Source organism: Typopeltis vanoorti, chromosome 23, assembly GCF_054136105.1.
Source record: "Typopeltis vanoorti isolate ZY-2024b chromosome 23, IOZ_Tvanoo_1.0, whole genome shotgun sequence".
Lineage (NCBI taxonomy): Eukaryota > Metazoa > Arthropoda > Arachnida > Uropygi > Thelyphonidae > Typopeltis > Typopeltis vanoorti.
Genome location: NC_143571.1, coordinates 70,384,908 through 70,398,873, shown reverse-complemented (window position 1 = coordinate 70,398,873; position 13,966 = coordinate 70,384,908). Strand labels below are relative to the sequence as shown.

The 13,966-nt window shown below is 37.5% G+C and overlaps 1 protein-coding gene across 1 annotated transcript in view; it reads right to left on the bottom strand.

Annotated features, from left to right (window-relative positions):
* Window positions 1-13,966, bottom strand: part of LOC150093941 (cell adhesion molecule Dscam1-like) — a 1,598,688-nt gene that overhangs the window by 1,216,363 nt on the left and 368,359 nt on the right. The gene's annotated exons all lie outside the window — the stretch shown is intronic.

The following is a 13,966-nucleotide window of genomic DNA, read 5'->3' as shown; positions in this document are numbered from 1 at the left end:
TCCTACCAGTGAAATTGAGGAAAGTTATCCACCCATAATCATTCTTTCTCTTACTTACTACATAATGAAAAAAAACTCTTTTGGGATTTACTTTGGCTTGCTTAGCTAATTTTTTCTCATAATCTGATTTAGCCTTCCCCCGTCATACTAGTTACCCTTCTTGCAGCGATAAAATGTAATTGACATTGTATTTTCAAACAGGATAGAAGAAAATAGGACAAGATAGCTACTAATAATAGCTGAAGAAATTCAGTTAAGAGAATAGAAGTTAAGAAGGATTTTCAAATCTGAGGGAGATAGTTCATTTGAAGCTATCTGGTGTATAGACAGAACACAATATTTTGTCAGTTGCTGCTATAGACCAAAGGTCCAGAGGAAGATGTAGATACCATGCACCAGCAGATTTTCCCTGTGATAATTTCTAGGTTTACACTTACTGTGTTTAATTTAGATTTCAATTGGAAGGAAGAAAGGGCACATGGACATGGAATTTATAGTTATCAAGGAATAAAAATAAAAAATGGTGATCAGCATGCTCATGAGCAATACAAACCACCATTTTTTTTTTTTATTTTTCCCTCCATAATGTTTTCTTTTTTTTTTTAAAGCTCTTGCTTTAATCACCCATTTAAGCCCTACTTGGTTTACCCTCTTAATGCTGGACATGCATATTGTCATAATCAGCAGCTTTACAATTCCATATAAGCTCTTTCTTGACTGAGAATTCCATAGGTTTAATGGAATTCTCAGTCAATGATTTCATAGTCATTATATAAAACCAAGGTACAGGGTGCTACTGTGGTTATTGGATAGATGTTCTGATGCTATTACCATATCCAACACTCTGAAAACCCCTGATCTCTTCCATCATATGTTGCTTCAGGTAATTATTCCTTGGTAACTGTATAAATTCCATGTCCATGTGCCCTTTCTTCCTTCCAATTGAAATCTAAATTTAACACAGTAAGTGTAAACCCTAGAAATTATCACAGGGAAAATCTGCTGGTGCATGGTATCTACATCTTCCTCTGGACTTTTGGTCTATAGCGGCAACCAACAAAATATTGTGTTCTGTCTACACCAGATAGCTTCAAATGAACTATCTCCCTCAGATTCACAATCCTTCTTACTTCTATTCTCTTAACTGAATTTCTTCAGCTATCATTAGTAGCTATCTTGTTCTATTCCTTCTATCCTCTTTGAAAATACAATATCTATTACATTTTATTCCTGCAACTATATAATTTTCTGTGAACTAGATGACATGATAATGATGATGATAATTTTTGACCAAGACAAGATGACCATATCAAAAACACTGCTTTCCTTTATTTCTGATATTTGTGTATATGCATTTCAACATTCCCCCAGTTACTCTTACAATGTTATTACCAACCCATGGGACTGAAAGATGCAGAAGAGACTGTTCAACTAATGAGTGCCCCATTTTGCTAAGAGCTATGAACCTGGTGTAAGCAAAGTAAAATGAAACTACTAGAGCTGTTACATAAATTGAATAAAAAATTTTGCAGTAGAGTGAGAAGGAATATATGTGTGTGGTGGATGAGAGGATGCACCAGGTCTTTTCCAGGAGGAAGGATGAACAGGGGTATTGAGACACTGGATATGAGAAGTAAGTGGGTGAAGAAGTTAGTGGTTATGGTTGGAACGAATGACTTGGTTGGGTATAGGAAGAAATATGAGGTTGGATATCAGGAGATTATTTAAGGAAAGTGTAGTAGTAAGAGTAGTTTGTGTGTTGTCAGGGATGACAATGATGAGTTGCACTGAATAGCAAAGATCTTGAATGGAATGTTAGCAGAAATGTGTGAAGAGAAAAGAGTGCAGTTTGTGAATGAGTGAGGGGAGTTTGAGAATAAATGGAAATGTATAAGAATAACAGAATGTATCTGAATGGTTTTGCAGGTTCATCTTGAAAGGCTGCTGCTGCTGGGAGGTAGTGTAATGAATGATGAGAACAAGATGTTAGTGGAAGTCAGAGATGAAATAAATGAACAGTATGAGAGTGGACCAGGTGAGATTGATATGATTGTTATTTGAGATGATAATGTGATAACAGAAATGCAAGTTGGATAAGAAAAGCCAAGGAAGTCAGGGAGACATCGTGTAAGGAGAGTGAATTCTCAAATAACAACCGATCCTACTTAATGTATGTATGAGGATGGTCACAACAGAAATATAATGTACTGGGATGTATAGGGAAAGGCTTAGTCTAGTGGGAATATGGGACAAAGGTTAAGGATGAGCAGACGGCAAGTGTAGAGAAGTCACAGATAAGGGGCACAATAAGTAGGACCGGCTATAGACCAAGAAATGAATAGCTATGCTTATTTATGAATGCCAGTAGTATCAGAAATAAGGAAGATGAAATTGTTGCATTGACTGAGTTTATATGCTCAAAAATAGTTGAAATAAGTGAAACATGGTTGGATGAGAATGATATTTTGATGAGAATAGAAATGGAAGGATATCTGTTTTATGTGAGAATAAGAAGAGCAAGAAGGGGGGGGTCCTACTAATGATAGTGTGGGAATTATGTCCACACAAGGTTGACATAACAAGGGGAAAAAAAGTGGCAGTGGTTTTGAAGCAGTATGGTGTGAAGTGGAGAGTGATAAAATAAGATATTTGGTGGAGTGTTGCTATAAGTCAGAGCATGTGGAATGGAGACAAAGAAACATATAGGTGATTCAGCTTAGTGGGCAAGCGAAGGGCAATCGCTGTGGGTGATTTCAATTATGGTAATGCTGATTGGAATGAACAGAATAAGCAGAATGAACTTCCCAAGTTTTTAAGGGACAACGATCTTAGAAAAGTAATGGACAACACCAAGTTTAAGATTCATCGATCTGGTTATATCATCAGAAGATGTAATTGTGAATGAAGTGTCTAATATTCCTCCAGTTGGTGAGAGTCAACATAAATTGATATCTGTATTGTAGCCAGTCATATGAGAACTTCTATAAAGAAATGTGGAACTACAAGACAGATTATTATGAAAAGCTTAGGAGACAATTGGTACTCCACTCGTCATCTTACTTTTGCGAAACTGCACCTCCATACACAACTTGCTGTACCTATCAGTCAACCACTGAAATCAAGCTAACAATGACTATCCACCCCTATCCTGATAATTTTCAATTTTCAATTTCACTTGATAAATTTAGTAATTTATCAATTGGCACTTGACCAAATGCATTAGCAAAATCCAGATAAATCATGATACCAAGTGCGTTCTCTGTCTAATACACTAGTCACTCTATTATAAAATGCAACCCAGTTTCTAAAGGTTTTATGTGTGTATTCTGTCTCTAACCAGCCTCTCTAACACCTTCACCACTACACTTGATATTTACACTGCCCTACAGATTGATACTACTGTTTGGAATCTCTCTTAGCAGGGCATCATTTGTCCTTCCTTCCACTCTTCTGATGTTATTCCTGTTGCTAGACTTCTGTTGAACAACCAAGTCAAGGGCACTGCCAGTTCTTTTGAACAGTCCTGTAATACATGTGGTGATATACTATACAGTTCTACATCAAGGTTACTTAATATTGAAACACTTCCCCACTCTTGAACTATCAGAGTAATTGCTATTCAACATTACTCTGATAGTTCCCTACATGAAATATACTAATAAAATAGACATTGAATATTTCCACTATATCTTTAGCAGATGTGACTTGTGTTTCATCTCCAGTAACTAAAGTCTAAAGTCAGTCTTCCAAATTCACACTTTCTTCTGCTAGCAACAGAACTGTAGAATTCTCTAGGGTTGTACTTTACTGCTTCAACCAATCTCTTTTCATATGTCACTTTCTCTTTCCTTATGACACTTCACGACCTTAGCCTGCACCTTATACTCCTCATGCTGCTGCGGGGGGGGGGGGGGGATACTTGCATATTATGCTAGAAGAAACTGATCAGGCTATGGATCTTGGAGTTTTAATAGCTAAGAAACTGAAGTTCAAGGAGCCAAATAGTAAAGATTGCAAATACTCCAAGGATAAGTGCATCTAAAACAAATTCTGACATGTAAAGATAAGGCAATTGTAAGGAAGTGCCACTTTTACAAAATCATGATATAATCTTGCATACATGACTGTGCTCAGATCTGGTTTTCTGGGAGGCTACAGATGCAGTGGAGAGAATGCAAAAGAGAGGATTAGGGATGCTATTGGGATGGTGGAATGTAGATTATGAGGACAGACTAAGAATATATGCGGACTGCAACAAATAGGAGAAAATTAGGTGAAACTCTATTCACATTTCAGATCCACTCACAGAAATAACTTTTGTCCTTTTCATTTTTAAAATGAATAAAGGGAAAAATCTTGTCATTATGTTCTGATAAGGTGTGTAAGGATCACTGAGATAAAAAGGTGTCAACCTAGGATAAATCGGGAGTAGTCAGGTCTGGAGAAAGCAGGATAGCCTTGAGAGATGTATCATGAATAGGACTGCAATAGATCAAAGAATCACAGAATGAGTTATTGTGTTTGTTTACAAATGTCAGAACTGTATAAAAAATACAAGAAACAAATTTATTATTACATGCCACCATGATAGAGTCCCAGGGACTTGTGCAAAGTAATATTGTGCTCAATAATCCACTCCCACAAACATATTATTTTTTGTTAATTCAATGTGTTCTCGTGTTTATCTGTGTAGTATGTGTACCACACTTTGGGTACATGCACCCTGGAAACATTGGTCTATTCTATGAATAACACAGCCTTTAAGTGGTGGTGGCCAGACAACGATATGATAGTTCTGGTAGCTTCCAGAGCTTGCACGTAAACACTCCTGCAATAATGTGGCACTGACACCACATTATTATTAGGTATTTCAACTATGGTAATATATACTGGATAAAGGAAACAATACAAAGTTTGTCCATGAAATTTCCAAACTTTTTAAATAAAAATTTTCCGGTCTCACTTAGAAGCTATTCGGCATTGTCACCTTCAAACTTTTCTCCTCCACTTGGTATACACTGCTGCCAGAGTTTCTTCCATCCTTAGAAACATTTCTGGAACACTTCTTTCAGGATACTGCACAGTTATGCTAGTGATTTTTTCTTTATGGTGTCAACTGACTCAAAGCATCAGCCTTTCAATGTCCGTTTCAATTTTGGGAATAAAAAGAGTCTGCTGTTGCGAGGTCAGGCATGTAAGCAGGCTGTGGAATGACTGTTGTTTAGTGTTTTGCCAAAAACTGAAGGATAAGTAATGATATATGTGCAGGCACATTATCATGATGAAGCATCCATCAGTTTTTCCCTCCCTCCACTTGATCCACTTGTCTCACTTTTTTGGGTTGTGACGATCCTTTTGACACACACTGTGACAATTGAGCTTTTGTTTTGATGTCATAGCCATAAAACCCATGTCTCGTCCCCAGTAATGACATTTTATAAAACGTTTTCATCTTTGTAAGCTCAACTGAAAAGCTCTTGGCTCACATCACCTCAAATTTGTTTTTGATCATCAGTGAAAAAAAAGGCAAGTCACAAATTTGGCTGCAATGCAATTCATGCCTAAATTTTCCATGAGAATCTCATGATAGACAGTTTTAACATGTTTACTCCTTCATCTACCTCATGAACAGTTAAAGAGCAGTTAAAATGGATGATTTCACAAACTTTTGCAACATTCTCGTTAAATTTTCAATGTTGAAGGTCATCCTGAATAGGGATTATCATTGACTGAAGTTTGGCCATCTTTCGGAAATGTACATTTCCACTACTCTACATGTGAGTCCAGCCTAAAGCCTCATTCCCAAATGCTGTTATTAACATTTCAAATGTCCGCATGGTTAGCCTAGTGGCTATGCGCTTCGCAACCATATGCCTGGGGAAGGAGTGTCCTAGGTTTGATTCCCGTTGAAAACGTGAGGAGCTTAAGGATCTTCCTCAGCCATAGCCAAGTTAGCCAGTCTTGGGGGTGGACAGCAGGGTCCCCCCCCCAGTTTATCTGCGGTTTTTCTAACCTGCAGGTAGGCAAACCAGCCCCGTGAACACACACAAATACAGTCAGGAATACTTAAGACAATCCCTCCAGCCATAGGTTTGAATTATCAGCTATGCCGGTCCTGAGCTCAGATAAAAATAGGGGGGGATTGAGGTGACTGTCATACGTGAGCCCCTTTTACGGGGCTCACGGCCATTGAATCACCATACAAAATGAATGAATGAATATTTCAAATGTCTCCATGAAAGATTTTCCCAATTCGATGCAAAACTTCACACAAATTCATTGATCATGAAAATCACTTATTTTAAACACAACAAAAAATCACCAGATGCATCAAACATGTGTTGACACAAACAGACATAGTACAATAACTAAGCAAAATATATTATGTTACAGTTTTTGCTAGGCAATTTTGCCCAATGTTGCCACTAGATTGCAGTATGAAGCATGAAGCTAGTTGTGCTCGTTGGTGCGATAATTCAAAAGTTCAGGAATTTTCCAGACAAACCTTTTATATGGTAATAAGGAAACTGTGTACCTCATGAATCTTTATTCAAACAAACATGATGTCTTAATTATTTATAGAATATTTTTTGTAATATATATTGTATTGTGAAATATTAATAACATAAAGTGACTGAGAATTGAAGTAACTCAGGGTATACACAATTAATGGTGATAGATGGCATTGCATGTGGATGATGATGATGGATTGTGGCGGTATGTGTAGATGGAAGATTAAGAAGTATAGATGGTTTGTTCTGTGGAATGGAGTACTCTGCTGTAATGAATTCTTTGACTGATTGGAGGTATAACAGAATAATAATATGTGTAACCCTGAAATAGTCCTTTCAGGGTTATAGAGTGACCAGAAATCATCTTGAATAATATGGAGAGACCACCATATTTAAGAACTTACTTTAATTAAATTAAAATACCATTTGACTTTTCAACCTTTATGTCAAAGTCATCTTCAGGAATACACCTAGCCAAGAAACTAGCAACAGCACTCAAGGAGTTGATCATTTCAAGTGGATCATTTCCCTCACCTACTTGAAGACCACATAACCCTTCATAAACAAAATTAAAAATATTAGTCAACAATGAAGATTTACTATTCAGTTTTGAAGTTACTGCCTTTTTCATGAATGTTCCAATCACTGACACAGTTCTTCTCTTACAAAACAAATTTCCTCCCAACATGTGGATGTGGGCCATCTTTGCTACAGTTATTTTGTGAGGCAAAACCATTTCTACCCACAAAAAGAAGGTGCTATTGAAATAGAAAACAAACACCCATCTGTTTCTGGATACACTTGTTCTTCTTTCCTCAGGAAGGCTTCCCACTTTTCTATAACTAAACCCAAAGGTTGGCTAAGATATGTCGATGACATATATGCTATTTGGCTCAATGGCCACCAAACTTTATAAACAATTTCCTCATTGACCTCAACAAGCAACACAGATGAATTCAATTCACTATTGAAACTGAAAACAAACACACTTCGATTTCTGGATACATTTGTTACACTTCTTCCCTCAGGCATCTCTCATTCACTGTCTGTAGTAAACCAACATACATACACAGGCCAATACATTCACAGACACTCATACCACTATCCTACACAGAAACTAAGTGTTATTAGCACCCTCAAAAAAAGCCTTAACAATTTACTCTGATGAGCAGGCTTTGAAAAATAAATTTGAAATAACAGATAAAACATTTATAAAAAAATGGTTACAACAAGAAAACAATACATAGAATCCTTCACAAAAACACAACTAAAAATAAAAAATAAAGGCTTACAGTAAAGCCATAGCCATCATCTATATACGAAAGAAAATTATTATTATCCAAAAAAAAAAAAAAAAAAATAGACAACACACTGCAAAAATAAAACATTAAAGATGCATTTACAAAACCAATGAAAATAAAAAATATACTAAGTTCTTATAAAGATGGTATGAAAATGGTAACGAAAGACCTGCAAGTGCCGTATGGCGATTCGATTATTGGAGGTGTGGTAAATGGGAAGATTCACAAGGTTTGTTTTCCTGAAGGTAAAATGAATAAAATAATTGAGGCATTGGATATGAGGACTAAGCAAGTAATGAAGTTAGTTGGTAGTGGTAGCAGGGACAAATAACTTCAATGGGAACGTGGGAGACTGTAAAATTGGATATCTCGAGGTTGTTGAGGAGGATAAAAAATAATAGTGTGATAAGAAAGGTAGTCAGTGTGTTTCCCAGGTATGACAGTGATGAGATGAGGTGGAGAGCAAGAATTATGAATGATATGTTAGTAGAAATGTGTGAAGAGAAAGGAGTGCAGTTTCTTAATGTGTGTAATGAGTTTGAAGGAAGAACTGAACTGTATAAGAGTGATGGACTACATCTGAATGGTTTTGGTGTAAGTCATTTGGAGAGACTGCTGCTGCTAGAAGAAAGAGTAATGAATGCAGAGAATGAATCTGAGGCCAATACATTCACAGACACTCATACCACTATCCTACACAGAAACTAAGTGTTATTAGCACCCTCAAAAAAAGCCTTAACAATTTACTCTGATGAGCAGGCTTTGAAAAATAAATTTGAAATAACAGATAAAACATTTATAAAAAAATGGTTACAACAAGAAAACAATACATAGAATCCTTCACAAAAACACAACTAAAAATAAAAAATAAAGGCTTACAGTAAAGCCATAGCCATCATCTATATACGAAAGAAAATTATTATTATCCAAAAAAAAAAAAAAAAAATAGACAACACACTGCAAAAATAAAACATTAAAGATGCATTTACAAAACCAATGAAAATAAAAAATATACTAAGTTCTTATAAAGATGGTATGAAAATGGTAACGAAAGACCTGCAAGTGCCGTATGGCGATTCGATTATTGGAGGTGTGGTAAATGGGAAGATTCACAAGGTTTGTTTTCCTGAAGGTAAAATGAATAAAATAATTGAGGCATTGGATATGAGGACTAAGCAAGTAATGAAGTTAGCTGGTAGTGGTAGCAGGGACAAATAACTTCAATGGGAACGTGGGAGACTGTAAAATTGGATATCTCGAGGTTGTTGAGGAGGATAAAAAATAATAGTGTGATAAGAAAGGTAGTCAGTGTGTTTCCCAGGTATGACAGTGATGAGATGAGGTGGAGAGCAAGAATTATGAATGATATGTTAGTAGAAATGTGTGAAGAGAAAGGAGTGCAGTTTGTTAATGTGTGTAATGAGTTTGAAGGAAGAACTGAACTGTATAAGAGTGATGGACTACATCTGAATGGTTTTGGTGTAAGTCATTTGGAGAGACTGCTGCTGCTAGAAGAAAGAGTAATGAATGCAGAGAATGAATCTGAGCAAGTAAGAAGTGATGTGAAAGAGTGGGAGAGTAAGGAAGGAGAGACTGAAGTGGTGCTTATAAATGAAGAAGTGGGTAGCATGAGTGTAGAGAATGAGAGAACAAGTGTAAAAAGACAAACAGGGAAATAGAAAGGTGAACACAGAGTGAGAAAGATTGATGCTCCAAGAGGATGCAAGTGTGTGTGTGCATAGACAAAAAGTTAAGGGGATGACATGGAATGTTGGGAAATCAGTTGGATTTTAAGAAGGTTCTGGAACCAGTAAGAAGAAAAGAAACGGCTTGAAGAAAGTATGGAGAAGTAACATCTATCAAGTGGTATCAGTGAAACATATTATAGATCCAGGAATAAGCTATGATATTTGTATATACTTGTTAGAAGTATCAGAAACGAGGGAAATGATATGGTTGCATTAACTGAGTTCGTTCACCTAAAAATTGTTGGAGTAAGTGAGACATGGTTAGATGAGGATGCCATCCTGACAGAAATAGAGATGGAAGGGTATGCTGTATTTCCTGAAGACAGAAAGGGTAAAAAGACAAATGGAATGCTACTGATGATAGAAAAAGAGTTATGTCCATAACAAGTGGTAATGGTCTGAAATAGTATGGTGTGAGATAGAGATGAACAGAATGAAATACTTCATTTGCTATAGACCTAGTAATGTGGAGAGTAGTGACCAGGAAATGTATAAAGAAATTAGCCAAGCAAATGATAAAAGGGTGATCATTATCAGTGACTTTAATTGATGCAATATTGATTGGGATGACAAGATAGCAACTGAAAATGAAGAAAATGAGTTTCTTCAGTTTTTGAGGGACCACTACCTCAGGCATCATGTAACAGAGAGAACATGAGGATTGATGGTCTTGGATTTGATCATTCATCCCAAGATGTTATTATAAATGGGGTGTCTAATCTCAGTCCAGTTGGTCAGAGTAACCATGAAGTGATTACCTGGATAGTTGCCAGCCATGCGAGGAAAGGGTATATGTGGAACTACAAGGCTGGTGATTATGAGAAGCTCAGGAGACAGCTTGGAGCTGTCGCATGGAATGAGGAGTTGGGTAGAAAGGAAATCAAAGCTGCTTGGATGATATACAAGATCTAGTAGAAGCAATATCTAAATGTATTCCAAAGGTAAAAAGTTTAAATAAGGTAGGTGTGAAATGGATGAATAAAGAGATTAAGCATGCAATACCGAAAAAAAAAAAAAAAGGCATTATGGAGGCAACATAAGAGTAGTAATAATCAATTCCATGAGGATTACAAAGACCAGGCAAGGGGGATGTCTCTCTCTTGGAAAGAGTGGCAAAAGTTCAGTATGAGCAGAAGTTAACTAATGAAACCAAAAAAAAAATCCTATTTTGATATGTAGCTAGCAAAAATAAGAACAATTATGGTAGGATGGCACTGACTAGAGAAACCAGCATTAGAACAACTCCTGCAAAGAATACAGCTGCGATATTTAATGAGAAGTTCATAAAGGGCTTTAATCCTTGTGAATGTGACTTCATAGAGAGTTTGAGAGCAGTGGATGAAGAGGAAGAGAGAATGACTGTGAGTGAGGAAGAAGTATATTGGGATTAAGCAACATGATAATATATTACCACATATTTTGAAGGAATGTGCCAGGGAGTTGACATCAGTCTTCGTAAAGGAGGTGACAGGATTCAAGCATCAAATTATAGACCAACCAGGTGTGAGGTGTTGTAGTTAAAAGTTTTGGAAAGGCTGGTGAGAATTAGGATCCAGAATTGGGTTGAAAACAATTGTTTTATCTTTGATGAACAGCATGGATTTGCTAAAAGAAGGTTATGTTTTAATAATCTGTTTACAATAAGTGACAGTAGCTTTGGATGTAGGAGATGGATACACAGTAGTATACTTAGACTTTGCAAAGGCTTTTGATACTTTACCACAAGATAAGCTGATAGCCAAACTAGAGAGGTTGGGGTTGAATGTTAGACTAGTGCATTGGATAAGAAATTGGCTGTTTGATAGGTATCAACAAGTTGTGTGTGTGGAAGAGCAACTATAACCCCAAAGAGGAAAGTCACGTGTAGTATGCCTCAGGGATTTGTTTTAGGGCCACTGATTCTTTAATCTATATGTTAATGATATCAGAGAAGATTTTATCAGGTATATATATAGCTGTTTGCACACGATGCAAAGTTGGGATGAACTATGAGGAACTAGGATAGAAGGGGTAAAAAGGGAGGGGGAATGCTATTGATGATAGAGAAAGAGTTATGTCCATACAAAGTGAAGATGCAAGAGGGAAATAGAGCCAGTGGTTTTGAGGCAGTATGGTGTGAGATAGAGGTGAATGGAATAAAGTGAAAGTAAAATAAAGTAAAGTGAAAGGACATGTGGATGGGTGATTATGAAATGTATAATCAAATTAGCCAAGGAAATAAGAAAAGAGTGATCATTATGAGCAATTTTAATTATGGCAACATAGACTTGGTCATTTGGTTGTCAAAAGGATGAATAGATGTTGGATCCTTGTGCCACTGGGGAGGGCAAGCCAGCCCATCCCAGTGCCAAACCCAAATAAATGGGAAGGGTTGGCGTCAGGAAGGGCATCCGGCCGTAAAAAAAAATATGCCGAAACTAGGGATGAAATGTCAGATAACGAAGAAAGGACAACGGCTAGGGTGTCCCACATAAAAGAAACGCAGTTCCGTTGCCCAAGGACCGTGAGAAGTTAGCCAGGTCTACTGAACCAAGGACGGGTTCAGCTAAAGAAGCGAGTCCAACAGAGAGAGTGTGTAAAGTAAGAATCGGGTTACTGAATGTGGGTACGATGAATGAGAAGAGCAGACAGATAGCAGACATGATGAGAAGAAGGAAGCTGAAGATCTTGTGCATGCAGGAGACAAGGTGGAAGGGCAACAAAGCAAAAGCTGGCTGAAAGATATAAACTGTTTTACAGCGGGGTAAATGAGAATGGAAGAAACGGAGTTGGAATCATCGTCGACAAGGAGCTGAAGGGTCTGCAAGGTGTGCCGGAAGAATGATCGGATTACGAGTGTTAAGTTTGAGATTGGAGAAAGCGGGGCTGTGATAGTGTGTGGCTACGTTCCCCAAGTAGGTTGTGGTGAGGAGGAGAAAGAGGCATTTTGGAGAGAACTTGGCCAGGTAGTAATGGGAATACCTGACAGTGAGTGAGAGGGATCATCGGAGCAAACCTGAATTGGCATGTAGGAAGATGACGAAGTGGTGAAGAAAGGGTGCACAGGGGTTGGAGTAGTGGTGAAAGAAATGAAGAAGGTAAAAGAATCATAGAGCATGCTGTGGCCTTTGACCTAGCTATAGCTAACACGTGGTTTAAGAAGAGAGTTGGAAACCTGATAACCTATAAGAGCCGGATAGAATAAGTCAGATTGACTATATTATGTGCCATAGGAAACATCTGAAGGAGGTGAAAAACTGCAAAGTGATTAACAAAGAAAGTGTAGTGGCACAGCACATGTTGGTTGTGGTAGACTGTGATATAAAAGGGGAAAAGAAGAAGAGACGGAAGTGGCGGAAAGATAGAAAAATAAAGTGGTGGAAATTGGAAGTGGAAGGCCCAAGGAATAAGTTTAAAGAAAAGGTACTGAAAGAAATGAAGTTATTACCAGAGGATGTGGAAGAATGGTGGGGCGTAAATAGATGGATTATTAGAAAAATTGGAGAAGAGGTGCTCAGTATGACATCAGGAAAGGGGCTGCCCGAGGATAAGGTGGCATAGTGGTGGAATGAGGAGGTGCAGTTGGAGATCAAGGAAACGAAAGAGGCAAAGAAAAAATGGGACATGACTGGAACTTGAGCCAACAAGGAGGCATATAGATTAGCAAAGAAAACTGCAAAGAGAGCTGTGGCAAGGGCAATTGAAGAAGTTTATGAAGTACCAGAGAGAATTGGTGGTGAAGCTCAGTTGTTGAGAATAGTGAAAGCTAGAGATAAGGCCTCGAAAGACATAACATCAGTCAAGCAGATAAAGGATGCCTCAGCAGTAGTACTACAAGAGGAGGACAAAATCAGAGGAAGATGGAAAGAATATTTCCGTAATCTGCTAAATGAGGAGAATCCAAGAGAGAGGTGTGAGGATGGAGAAGCAAACGAGGGATCGGTGCAGGACATCAGCAAAGAGGAAGTGCTTCGGGTACTGAGAAAAATGAAGAATGGGAAGGTTATGGGGGCGGACCAGATACCTGGGGAAAGTGTTTAGAAGTCTGGGCAGCAAGGGCACAGACATGTTTCTCCCACGAATCGTTTGACTCATATGAATCATTTTGACTCTTTTGACTCCACACACACATATTAACACCATACATTGAGGTATGGTGTTAATAATAATAAAGACAAAAACTGTTTTTGATACTGTTATGCTGTTCTTCCAGTGTTTCATATATCTCGCAGTGTGCTCCTCTCACTCCATTTCTGCCATTTCCTCCTTTATAATCATTCCGTATCTTTAAAAAATTCCTTTGTATTCACAGTTTTTCATTATGTCCTATCTTTTCCTGATTGTCTCCAAGTTCAGTTAAAAAAAAAAAAAGGAGCTAATGATTAGTAGATAAATTACTAGTTTACATAGTTTATATTTCACAGAT